Here is a 12,503-nt window from a genome sequence, read left to right as displayed (position 1 = left end):
AGACTGTCCAGTTTGGCCAATGTACATGGCAGAGGGGCATTGCTGGCACATGATGGCATATATCACATGGGTAGATGTGCAGGTGAACAAGCCCCTAATGGCGTGGCTGATGTGATTAGGTCCTATGATGGTGTCACTTGAATAGATATGTGGACAGAGTTGGCATTGGGCTTTGTTGCAAGGATAGGTTCCTGGGTCAGTGTTTTTGTTATGTGGTGTGTGGTTGCTGGTGAGTATTTGCTTCAGGTTGGGGGGCTGTCTGTAAGCGAGGACTGGTCTGTCTCCTCACTCTCACAGATCTTGGGAGACAGACCAGACCACACATATAGTTAATGTCTACACAGAAAAGACAGGAATTTGTTTTTTAAGACCTCATCATGATACGCAGTTTGTCTTCCTAAGAAGAATGAAGGGCTGAGTTTATCCTGCTAAGATTTAAACCTGTGGTTCCAGCAAGTATAATTATTCCAAATCTGATGCTGTGATCACTAACCCTTCCCTGGCACATAGTATTTACATTTTATAAGTTGTCAGTATATCTTGTATGCACGTACAACCCATTTGATCAAGCACAAGAAATTCATGGAAATGGCATAGTTTCTCCCTCTTGCATGGCATTGATTCAGGTTTTTGAGCAGTCACTTAACCTATGCTCCAAAATCCATTCTAGCTGGTGGTTGTGTTAATGTTACACAGAGCATTTCTTCACTTGCTGATCAAGTTCACCTAGAGAAGGGAAGTTGGTGAAAAGTCAGGCAGACAATGAATAACTGGGATCAGGTGAGTCACATTGCATGCTGTATGGAGACACATACGAGGATCTTACTCTGTGTAAAGCTGCTGTGTCATACCAGGAAATGCAATGCAGACTGAAGAAGACTTTTCAGACAGATGATTTCACTGCATTCTAGGAGCCCTAACCTAAGAAGTGTTGAGTGTCCTCAATCCCCATTGAAGTCAAAGGGCGATGAGGATGTTTAGCACTTCACAGGAGTGGGTCCAAAACGCATAGACTTGGGGACAGATTTACAAAGGCATTTAGGGGTCTAAAGATGGAGGTAGGCTCCTGGAGCCAGATTTTTAAAGGATTAGGCACGTAGATGCTTTTGAAAATTCCACTAGGCAACTAACTGCATCTTCAGGTGCCTGAATATCTTTGAAAATCTACCACGTTTGCAGCCTTGAGTGCTGGCAAGATCTCCACGCTGATCAAACAGGAAATGAAAATTCAAAAGTTCCTGGGGCTTTAACAGGGGTGCGGCTGTTTCCTGTGTACCTGGCTGACATGCAGTGGAGTTGAAAGTGCTCTCCAGAGCGGTCACAGCGGAGCACTGTGGGACACCTCCTGGAGGCCAATTCATTTTTAATTACACAACACAGTGTCTACACTATCCCGTCGACCTGTGGATGTCGAATCAAGCACTACGCCTCTCGCGGAGGTGGAGTACAGAAGTCGACTTTACAGACCACTTAGGTCGGCGGAAGGGACTCAGTAGTGCAGACACATACATTATTTGATTGACTTAATGCGGATTATGTCGACGTAAGTTTGTAGTGTAGACCAGGCCTATGTCTGTGATGATTCATGTTTACTCAGAGTGTGGAAACCTCTCTGGACTTGGGAGCCGGAATGTCTCAGTGTCTTTTCATTAACTTGAATGGGCCATCCTTGTCTTTTCCTGGGCTGGACAATGGGACATTACCTGGAGCCAGTTACATGTAAACACCGGGCTTGGGAAGTACCCTTCCCTGCTATGAGTTATAGTTGACATTATGAGCACAGTTTCCTAAATACACAAATGCCTAGATTCATAACCATAGTCTGTATACGTCTCATAATGACTATGATGATCAGAACATTACAAGCTTCCATTAAAGACCTTACTTGATACACTTTTATAGTACTGTAGTACAGTATGCAATAGGCTGGTTTAACTGCTCATTTTTGGAGTTTAAACATTCTGTTCTCCCCCTGCTTATTGTATTTCAATGAAAAACAAACCCGAGGCTGTGTATTCTCAGCAAATCTGTTCTGTGTCCTCTTCTGTTAAAGAGGAATCAGACATCTTACACCCGCTTCCCTGACTCTGCCCTGCATAGACCCCAAAACACAGAACTCCAGGGAAAAACTACTCTTACATTCAAATTGTCTGCCTGAAAAGAATTCCATCTTTCAATACTTGAAAAGTGATAATAGCACAAAGGCTGCAGAATAACGGTTTTTTAAAAAGATATGAATTAATACTGGCATTTAACGCGTTAGTGAAGAGGCAGAATACTCATCAGGAGTAACTTGATAGGGCATGAGAGGAAGTGGTAAGAACTAAACAGCAGCAACTCCCTGTCCCTGGCTGCTATGAGGAGGAGTATACATCAAGGGCATGGGCTAGCAAGACGGTCCTGCTGTACTCTGCGTATATGTGTAATCTCATGTTACTCTCTCGTGGCTGGCAGAGGATAAGGGAAACACTAATATCACTGGTGAAGAGATCTTCTTTAGCTCAAGTGGTAAAGGCCCATGTCTGTGGAGCTGGAGTTTCTGTACGTGCTTGTGTGAGTTTTCTGGTAATTGTACCTGTTGTCTGCAGCACATGGATTCTAGTTCTGCAAAAGATACATGTCTTAAGGGCATATTTTCTTACCTTTGATGCAGCCCTCATTGTCCTTTCTGTCTACAAGGAGGTGGCGTGGAGAATCAGGGGGAAATGGCAACATGACCAGCTGGATTAGTGCTGGGGTTGCACTGACAGCCGTGAGAATGGGCCAGAGGGCTTCTACTACTTATATCCCAGTAAGGATTTTGATTTTCTTTATTGAACTGCCCATTGCCCATTCTTCATTGCAAAACTCCTTTGCTAGAAAGCTTGTGGTTATTGATACAAACTGCTTGAGGAATTTAAAGTATCACATTTCTGTTTCCATGTCAGCTGAGGCTGAGGAATTTGGGCTAAGCTGATTCAGCCTGCCACAGTCTAGCTGCCTGGGATACTAAAAGCAGTTGCTAAATTGCCTTTTACAAGCGGCTTGTGTTAACATGTTCCTATATTTTAGTAGGAGAAAAAAATGAAATAAGCCTCATGTCTCGTGATCGGAGTCCAATGCTGAATATCCTACAAACTTTCCAATAGCTATGGCAGTGGATGCTGTTATGGCAATCACCCCAGGCAGCTTCTGGGGAGCACATTCTCCAGCATACAGTGATCCTTGTGATTTGTTGGTACAGTTTCCATTTGAAATAGATGGATCTGGCTACGGTGTGTTTGTTTTGTAGTAGGGTAATGTAGGGGGTAGTGTTGGGAAGAGATACGAGGATTATGCTATAAGATATTTAGGAGCAATGCTGAGCCTCGGTTTGTAGATGTCTGACAATAGCTCCAGGTTTGGGTAAATATTTTAGTAAGTATGTTCCTTTGTTTATTTATTTCTCACCCAGATGGCCTTTCCATGTCATATTTCCTACAGCAGACTGCTAATGCTTCATTCCATTTTAAATCACAGATTTAAAACAGATACCCAGAATGCAACGGGCTTTGTATCTTGCTCAGACCTGAGCCCAAAGTCTTTTATGCAATTATATTTGTATTCCATTGATTTGATAATGTAGTTATTTTTCATCTTCAGTAACACTTTTTAAAGAACCTGTAATACAGAAAGCAGTGCCTGTCACAGGCAGCCGCAACAGGAACATTGGGGTTAGTTTTCTGTTCAGTCAGCATGTTCCTAAATACACTGTGCATGTTTTGACATTTTCACTGCTTTGCTGCACTCATTATATAGACTCCGGTGTAAAGAGAAGAGTGTACAGAGAAGGGAAAGGAAAGGTGGTCCATTATGAACTTTAATTATTATTGCTACTATTTATTGAATTAAAAATGTATGTGACAACATAACTCTGTGTGATACTTTACAGAGATCTTTAAAAAGTTGCAGGCACAGATTCTCAGCCATGGTAGGACCACTTTGCTGCTGCATGGAGGAATCCTTCAGTGGTGTCAAGTGGCTGTACTGGCTCCTAAGCCTCCCCTCCCCACCCAATATTATTTATATAGTCCAATAGGTGTGCAAATTTACCTGCACTGACTCCATAGAAGAATCTTCCAAGAAGGATCATCTCACGTGATCCAAACATCTTGCTGAATCCCATCAGAGCTGCACCATTGAGAGCAGGGATGTTGTTATATAGCATAACTTTCTTCCTGAAATGCATAGCAAACAGATTTAAATACTGTGTGTGTCATTCACTGGTCGATAATAGTCGCATAACATGTAAAATGGCTAAAGATTCTGAGCTGTATTTCACTGTAATGACACCATAGCCAGGTGCTCCTTGAGGCAAGGAGGGATGGGAAAGAGACAACTGTCTTTTACAGAGTGAAAAGCTATCTGGAGTTTTTGGTGGCTATAGCACTGCATGTGTGTGCTCCTGTTGAAACAAGACTCTATGTTCAGATTGGAGGATGAGCTTCTGTAAATTATAGTTGAAGGTGACACTTTCCCCAAGTGGTTTTCCTTGAAGTATTGGCTCAACTCAGGTAATTCCCTTAAAATCCCTAAGGGATGGGGGTATTTTTTTTAACTTATTGGCATTCTGTCACAGTCTGTTTCTTCACTAGTATTGGCCTTTCATCTGAAGAAGCTCATAATAGTGAATCCCCATACAGGACAATGAGGTCAGCAGTCGATCTGTTTTCTTTAAGACATGAGTCACTTGATTTAGTGGGCATTGGAGTAAACAGAAGTAGACTAGTGCAAAGGTGCTTCCTGACTTCTAAATCTAACAGACAAATATCCAGAACACATGGCCCTCAGCAGCCCCGCCCCCCAATGCTGTAAATGGACACGATGAAGGACCACAGCAATGTGATGGCCTCCTAATTGAGGGAGGAGCCATATCTCTTCACCAAATCTCACTAATGAAGCTTTTAATATGCTTGGAAAGAAAAACAAAAACAAGTGAACTTGGTCAACATTTCCTGGCCACACTGAAGCCAATGGCAAAACTCTCATTGACGTCAATGGGGCCAGGATTTCACCCTGTGGACTCTATGCTCCGTGGGGCAAGGATGGACCTCATTGTTACTTAGCTATACAGTAAATAGAATAATCGGATCCTGATTCTTGATTGTGGCCCCTAGATGCTACTGAAATAAAAGTAATAAATAATATCACTAATGTCATCAGCTGCAGGACCATGTGAATTCAAATGTTGCCAACTTTTTAAATTTTCACCTCCCCAGTCCGAGTCTCAGCCTCAAGTTTTTCCTTTTCCAACTGTCAATACCTGCTGCAGACCTTGATTCCAATACCACAGCCCAGACTTGACCTTTTTGGACCTATGGACAGCTGCTCAAATTTTCAATGTGAAGCCAAGGAATTGGGTTCAAGGGACTTCACAGAGCAAGCGAGAGGGATTGTTCCAGGGCTGAATAATAGCAAAGCATCGAGTGCTATAAATTCTCCATAACCCTTCTCCATTTCCCAGCTCTGTGATATCACCATGGTACTAAACTCTGATGGTTACCATCAAAACCGGGAGCGTGAAGTGACAAATATTGGAAACAGAAGCTAAACGCTTTCTGAGGGAGGCCAAGAGAAAGGAATGAATGTGGGGAAATAATTTGAAGTAAAAATTGGAGTCTGTTGTTGCATATTTGATTTTTCTCAGTAATTATGTCTATGTTTTCCTGATTGCCTTCACTTACCTCAGCAGGAGAGTTGATGATAGACCCACCGATGCCCTGGTCAAGAGCCAGGGGTAAAACCTTCCAGCTGTTCAGCTGTCAGAAAGAAGCAAAAAATAGGGTAGGTGGAACTGCTGAATCACGTTCAAAATAGTCAGTACAGGGCAAGGGACCCTGAGTGCTAAAGGCAGGGCAGAAAGGAAAAAATGGGTGAATCTCTGTGAAAACAAGAGACAAGTCTGCCCTTGTCTTTCACTGCCCAGTGTCATGTTTCAATGCTTTAGTCCTTGGCTTCAGAGACTCTTAACCTGTGTTATCAAGAGGTCACTAGAGATGTTAGTGTTGCAGTACCCAAGCTGCTGGGTACCATATGTATGCCTAAGGCATGGCTTCTCTCTTCTCCTCCAGTTATCCCACCCCACTTATTGTTGTCTTATATAACTGAATATTACACTCAGCAACCTGAATGAGTGGGAAAATGTGAGCGAGAGGTAGCGAGATTCCCAGGTTTTGAAGGGCATTCCTGATTTTGATGGGTTACTTCCATGTCCTAGAATTCTATCATGCAGGATGTCTAAAAATATCCCAGATATATTTTTGTGAGGGAAACATCACCACCTTCCGCCTGTGTTGATTACTGTATATCTTTATGATGCTGTGTCATGACGTGATGCCACATTTTTATCCCACAGGACAAACGTTTGCCGATGGCAATGTTGAGCAAGGACTGTAAAACCTTTATAAACGGGTTTATAATCAGAGGAACATTGCTGCTTGAAGACATGGTGAGCCAAATTCCCCCTTGGTGTGACAACACTGACTTCAGAGTTGTCACAACAGCAATAAAGTTCACACTTTGTTCATATCTTAAACCATGACACACTGCTGGTTGTTGCAGCAGCAGGATGGAATTTGGCTTATGGTCTCTGACACGAGGCTTCTCCTCATACGGCTGGTGTTACAACCAATGTAACTCCTCAGCAAGAGACCCACTATCAGCAGGAAACTCAGAAAGGCCTATTTTAATTATATTTGTATTAATATCCTGCCAATAGCATAATTTCTAGTACTTTGCTAGTCTGTTTTAAAACGCCTGCAGGAGGGGCTTCCACCACCTTTCTTGGGTGACTGTTCCAGTCTTACAGATCTCACTTTCAGGAAGATTTTTCTTGATATTTATCATAAATATATTTTTTCTATTTTTATGCTGTCATTTCTAGTTTTACCCTCTTATACTGCTCTAAACAAAAACAATTCCTTTCTGTCTTTTCATGTTTACATCTTTCAGGTAATTACAAATAATTGTCATGTGCCTCCACCCATGCCATCACTCATCCAAACTCTCTTAGCTCTTTTAATCTAAGTCAATCCCTCTGGCTCCTTAGTCATTTTGATGCCCTTCTCTGAACTCTTCTGGTTTGTGTTCATCTGCCACATCTCATTGCTTTAAATGAAAGAGGTCTCAAATCCATTTTTCACTATTTCTTTTTTTAAATTATCTGCTAAACCAAACATTGAGATATTTGATCTCTCGGATATGACCTCCTATACTACTATTTTAAACCATATTTGATTTCAGATAAGAACTGGATTGATTTACTGAGTTTATGCAACAAGGCTTTAGAACAGCAAAAGGAAGGGAAAAAGTAGTGCATAAATACTGTTTGGAGAAAAAAGAGAAATGTATACCAGCTTGGTTGCCATTTCAGCTTGCAGATCAGGTCTCTCTTGATGGTTCTGAGGGAACAATCACACTTTATATAGAGAGGGGTTTTAGATAATTTTTCAATGTGTGAGTGCCTTCTCTCTCTCACTGTCTCGTCCACACCCTTTTTGCCTTTTCATGGAGTTCTTGTTATGCAGTTTGTCATTATCATGGTGGTTACTGATGAAACTGCCCATAATTTTGATGAGTCATGATCTGTCTGCGTTCATTCCAGGTTGTTTGGGAAGAAGATGTATAAAGAAAGCTGACAAATGATATGCAGCTGGAGGAGCTGGGTAAAGGGCAATAAAAGGGCACTGATGAAAGCCAATATCCAGGGACTGGTATAAACTAGAATGGACTGGCCAAGAGTCTGATAGCTAATTTCACAAGACTTTTGTTCTGGCTGAGATTTTATTGCCTTGAGTAATCAATCAACACCTTCTAAATAAATAACATTTGACCATTCCCTTGGGCCAGAATGTAATAAAGGTTTCCATAGCTAAAAATACTGGTAGGCTGCGTGCAATGGATGCTATAGATGGGAAAATATTCCTCAGCTTTGAAAATAATGTAGTATATGCTTATAGCTGCACTCTGAAGAACTCAGGGCTACAAGTGTGTCTTTTTCTGAGGAGGGAGAAGACTATGAAGTAAACATGAGTAACTGCGGCATCTTAAAAATTCACAAGAGACCATGCTTATAACTAGGAAAAAACCTAAGTGCAACCATTAATAATAATTTTACATATTTTATTAATAATATTATTTGAATAATTTGAGTGTTTTAAATTTACATTTTTTATTTTTTTCCAACTGTTGTACGGAAATGGGCTGCACGTAAAATTCTCCTGTAAGGTACAGCTCTACTGTGAGCATTATGTGGATCTAAATGCAAATTAGCCCATCATAAAAGTTTTGAAACTTTTATCATGTTAAAACACTTTTTGGTGAGCCGTATTCTCACCTGCCCTGGATCGGTTCTCAAGGGCTTCTTTGTGATCTGTGTTAGGATGAAGTCCTGATTCAGATACGAGAAATGACCTAGGCATGTGCACACACAGCCTTTTGAAGGGCTAGCCACTAGTTTAAGACTAAAGTTCTCTGTCTGAAAGAAAAGTTCAACAGTTAAGCATGTAGGGACACTCCGTATGATAGATGGCGATGAAACAGAATATCTTTATTTTTGTCTGTAATTCTAGACAGGGCATGTCCTTAAATAACCTTAAGTAACAGTTCAAATTAGGTAAACTGCTTGTGTTAGAAGACCCAAGATTTGAACTCAATATTTCTGTTGGCAGTGTGTTTTCAGAGGTGAAGCTGCTGCACTTGGTTCACCAGAGCCAGATTTTGTTTTTCAGGATATGATAAAACAGTGGCTTTCAACTTTTCCATAGTACTGTACCCCTTTCAGGAGTCTGATTTCAGCTCTGGGCAGGGCTTAGACTTCGGCTTGAGCTCCAGGCAATATGGCTTGGGCTTCAGCATGTATCTTAGCTTCACGGGGGCCCCTGCTTGCCACCTTCTAATGCCAGCCCTGCACTTGCGACCCCCCCAAACCCTTCCCGTGACATCCCCCCCAGGAGTCGCCACCCCCAGATCGAGAAACACTGATATAGAGTAGTGAGCAGTATAAACAAGTCATTGGCTGTATGAAATTTTAGTTTGTACTGACTTCACTGGTGCTTTTTATGTAGAGTGTTGTAAAATTAGGCAAATATCTAGATGAGCTGACGTACCCCTGGAAGACCTCTGCGTACCCCGAGGAGTACATGTACCCCTGGTTGAGAACCACTGTGGAAGAAGCTCAACTGATCTGTTTAGTATTTGTCAGAGGTGTGTGTAGATGTGATGGGAGTCGTGTCTAAAGGAGAGCTAGTTGGTGATAGTATTTGTAACTGCTGCTCTCCACTGTGGTTGTTGGAAATTGATTTGGAATGATTGTTGCTTTAAAGGTTGTTGTGTGTCCAGCTTGGGCAATGGGCATATAGTGTATTAATATTGATCTACATATGTAACTTACATTTTTACAGTTTATGGAGTTCTTTTAATGGATTAACAGTTAATCAACCTGTTCAATGCTCTGAGTAAAATGTAACCATTTAACGATTTGTGTCTGCCTCTGCTTGATTGCTCTAAAGGCAACTGCTTTCTAGCGAAATTCTGAAAATGCTTTGAAGTTAGGTGTGTTTGTTTTCTGCAACGTGTGCCCTAAGAGAGATGGCACTTACATACAGGAAATTAAATGAATATATGATCATTCCCAATCTGAAGTCTTTTGTAAATGCTGCATGGAAGGCTTAATCTTCTAGTAATGTTAGGCATGTCTTGTAAGTAGTGCTAATTCACTGTTGTAAACAACAGGTTGTAAATGTGCAGCTCAGCAGCAATAAAATATGTCAAAGTATATTTTTGGTCAATGAATATGATTCATAGATTCTAAAGCCAGAAGGGAGCATTGTGATCATCTGGTCGGACCTCCTGTAGAACACAAGAGTGTAGAACTTCCCCAAAATAATTCCTAAAGCAGGTCTTTTAGAAAAACATCCAGTCTTGATTTAAAAATTGCCAGTGTGATGGAGAGTTGACCGTGACCCTTGATAAATTGTTAATTACTCTCACTGTTAAAAATTTACACCTTATTTCCAGTCCGAATGTGTCTAGTCCAACTCCCAGGCTTTGGATCATGTACGTTTTTCTGCTAGATTGAAGAGCCCATTATTAAATATTTATTCCCCACGTAGGTACTTAAAGACTGTAATCAAGTCATCCCTTAGCCTTCTCTTTGTTTGGCTAAATAGACTGAGCTCCTTGAGTCTCACTATAAGGCAGGTTTTCTAATCCTTTCATCATTCTCATGGGTCTTCTCTGACCCCTCTCCAATTTATCAACATCCTCTTGAATTGTGGGCATCAGAACTGGACACAGTAGTCTAGGAGCGGTCACACCAGTGCCAAATTCACAGGTAAAATAATCTTTCTACTCATATTTGAGATTCCCGTTTATGCATCGTAGGATAGCATTAGCCACAGTGTCACACTGGAGCTCATGTTTAACTGATTATCCACCACAACATCCAAATCTTTTTCAGAGTCACCGCTTCCCAAGATAGGCGCCCCCATCCTGTAAGGATGGCCTATGGTCTTTGTTCCTAGATGTATACATTTATATTTAGCCATATTAAAACACATTGTTCGCTTGTGTCCAGTTTACCAAGCAACCCAGATTTCTCTGAATCAGGGACCTGTCCTCTTCATTATTTACCACTCCCCCAATTTTTGTGTCATCTGCAAACGTTATCAGTGATTATTTTATGTGTTCTTCGAGGTCATTGATAAATATGTTAAATAGCATAGGGTCAAGAACCAATCCCTATGGGACCCCACTGGATGACAATTCTCCATTTAGGGTTAAATTTTGAGACTTGTCAGTTAGCCAGTTTTTAATCCATTTAATGTGTGCCATGTTAATTTGCACCTTCTATAGCTGAAATCATGAAGTCACACTTGTCTGTGGTGTGTTTGTGCACATATATCAGTGATTCTCAAACTTTTGTACTGGTGACCCCTTTCACACAGCATGCCTCTGAGTGCGACCCCCCCTTATAAATTAAACACACTTTTTAATATATTTAACACCATTATAAATGTTGGAGGCAAAGCGGGGTTTGGGGTGGAGGCTGACAGCTTGCGACCCCCCACATAATAACCGTATGACCCCCTGAGGGGTCCCAACCCCCAGTTTGAGAACCCCTGACATATATAATATAGATCGGTATGTTTGTGTACTACTATACAGCTATTCTGCCTGCATGTGCCAAATAATCTTTCAACTACATAGTCAGAGCCGTGGATAGAAGAAATCAGGAGGGACAATAGTTAGAAACTCTGATTTTTCTTTACTCCTTTTAACACATCTATTTAAAATTATTTTGCCAAACTGTTGTAAGGTTACTGGACATTTTGGAGCCTCCTCCCTACAGCCCCTTCCTCTCCCATGAGCCCGGATATCTCTTTAGCAGCACTTTATGGACCACCAGCCACTTTAAAATCTCACTTTCTGTTGCACGCCGAAGTGAAAGATTGTTAAATTCAGTGGTGCACCAGGTTTCCGTGTCTCAGTTTGTCTGTTCTTTCAGCTCTCAGGTTTGAAACACCTAAATTCCCTAGCACCACAGCTTTAATTCCCATCAGCAGTTCAGCCCTTCAGCCTTCTGAAGTAGAGACACTGAATTTCATGCAGTTTAGTTATGTGACGGTGTTTCTGGTGTGATTTTAAAACCTAAGGTCAAGTCCATGCTGCATGTTACATCCATGTGGTGCCTAATACAATAGTTTGATCATTCACCAGGGCCCAGAGGCATTACTGCAATACAAATACACCTCTACCCTGATATAACACGACCCGATATAACACGAATTCGGATATAACGCGGTAAAGCAGCGCTCCAGGGGGCAGGGCTGCGCGCTCCGGCGGATCAAAGCAAGTTCGATATAACGCGGTTTCACCTATAACGCGGTAAGATTTTTTGGCTCCCGAGGACAGCGTTATATCAGGGTAGAGGTGTAACAAATAATAAAATGAAAGCTCTGCTGGCACTTTTGAAAGATTATGATTTTGCCCCAGTGTCTGTGTACTATTGTATAAATGTAAATGTCACTTACGCTGTCTACTAGCAAAGATTTCGCAAACAATAGGTAAATAAATAGTGTGTGTGTGTGTGTGTGTGTGTAAAGACAATTCAACAATAACAATAATACCGAACAATTTTCAGATGTATCCTTTCATATATTACATAGACACTAAAATATAGAATAATTTTCATGCAGCTTCCTTTTCTACAAAACAAATCTTCCTTTCCATTCATGTCCAGCATGATATTAACAGACATTCAGGATTTTACATTTAAATTCACTGCATTCAAGAATACTGTTTATTTTTAACTCTACCGTTTTAAAATAATTATACAAATGAAGCTGTTTGGCAACAAATTTCTCTCTATTGCATATGCTCCTTTGTGACTAGCCAGCAGCAGTACTGTAGCTTTTACATAAGCAAAATCAGAAGAGAAGAGCTGGATGGATTATGGCTTGCAGGCTATAAATAGAAACTGGAGC

Source organism: Terrapene carolina, unplaced genomic scaffold (genome assembly GCF_002925995.2).
Source record: "Terrapene carolina triunguis isolate 2854851 unplaced genomic scaffold, T_m_triunguis-2.0 Scaffold790, whole genome shotgun sequence".
NCBI lineage: Eukaryota > Metazoa > Chordata > Testudines > Emydidae > Terrapene > Terrapene triunguis.
Note: the sequence above shows the minus strand (reverse complement) of the source record.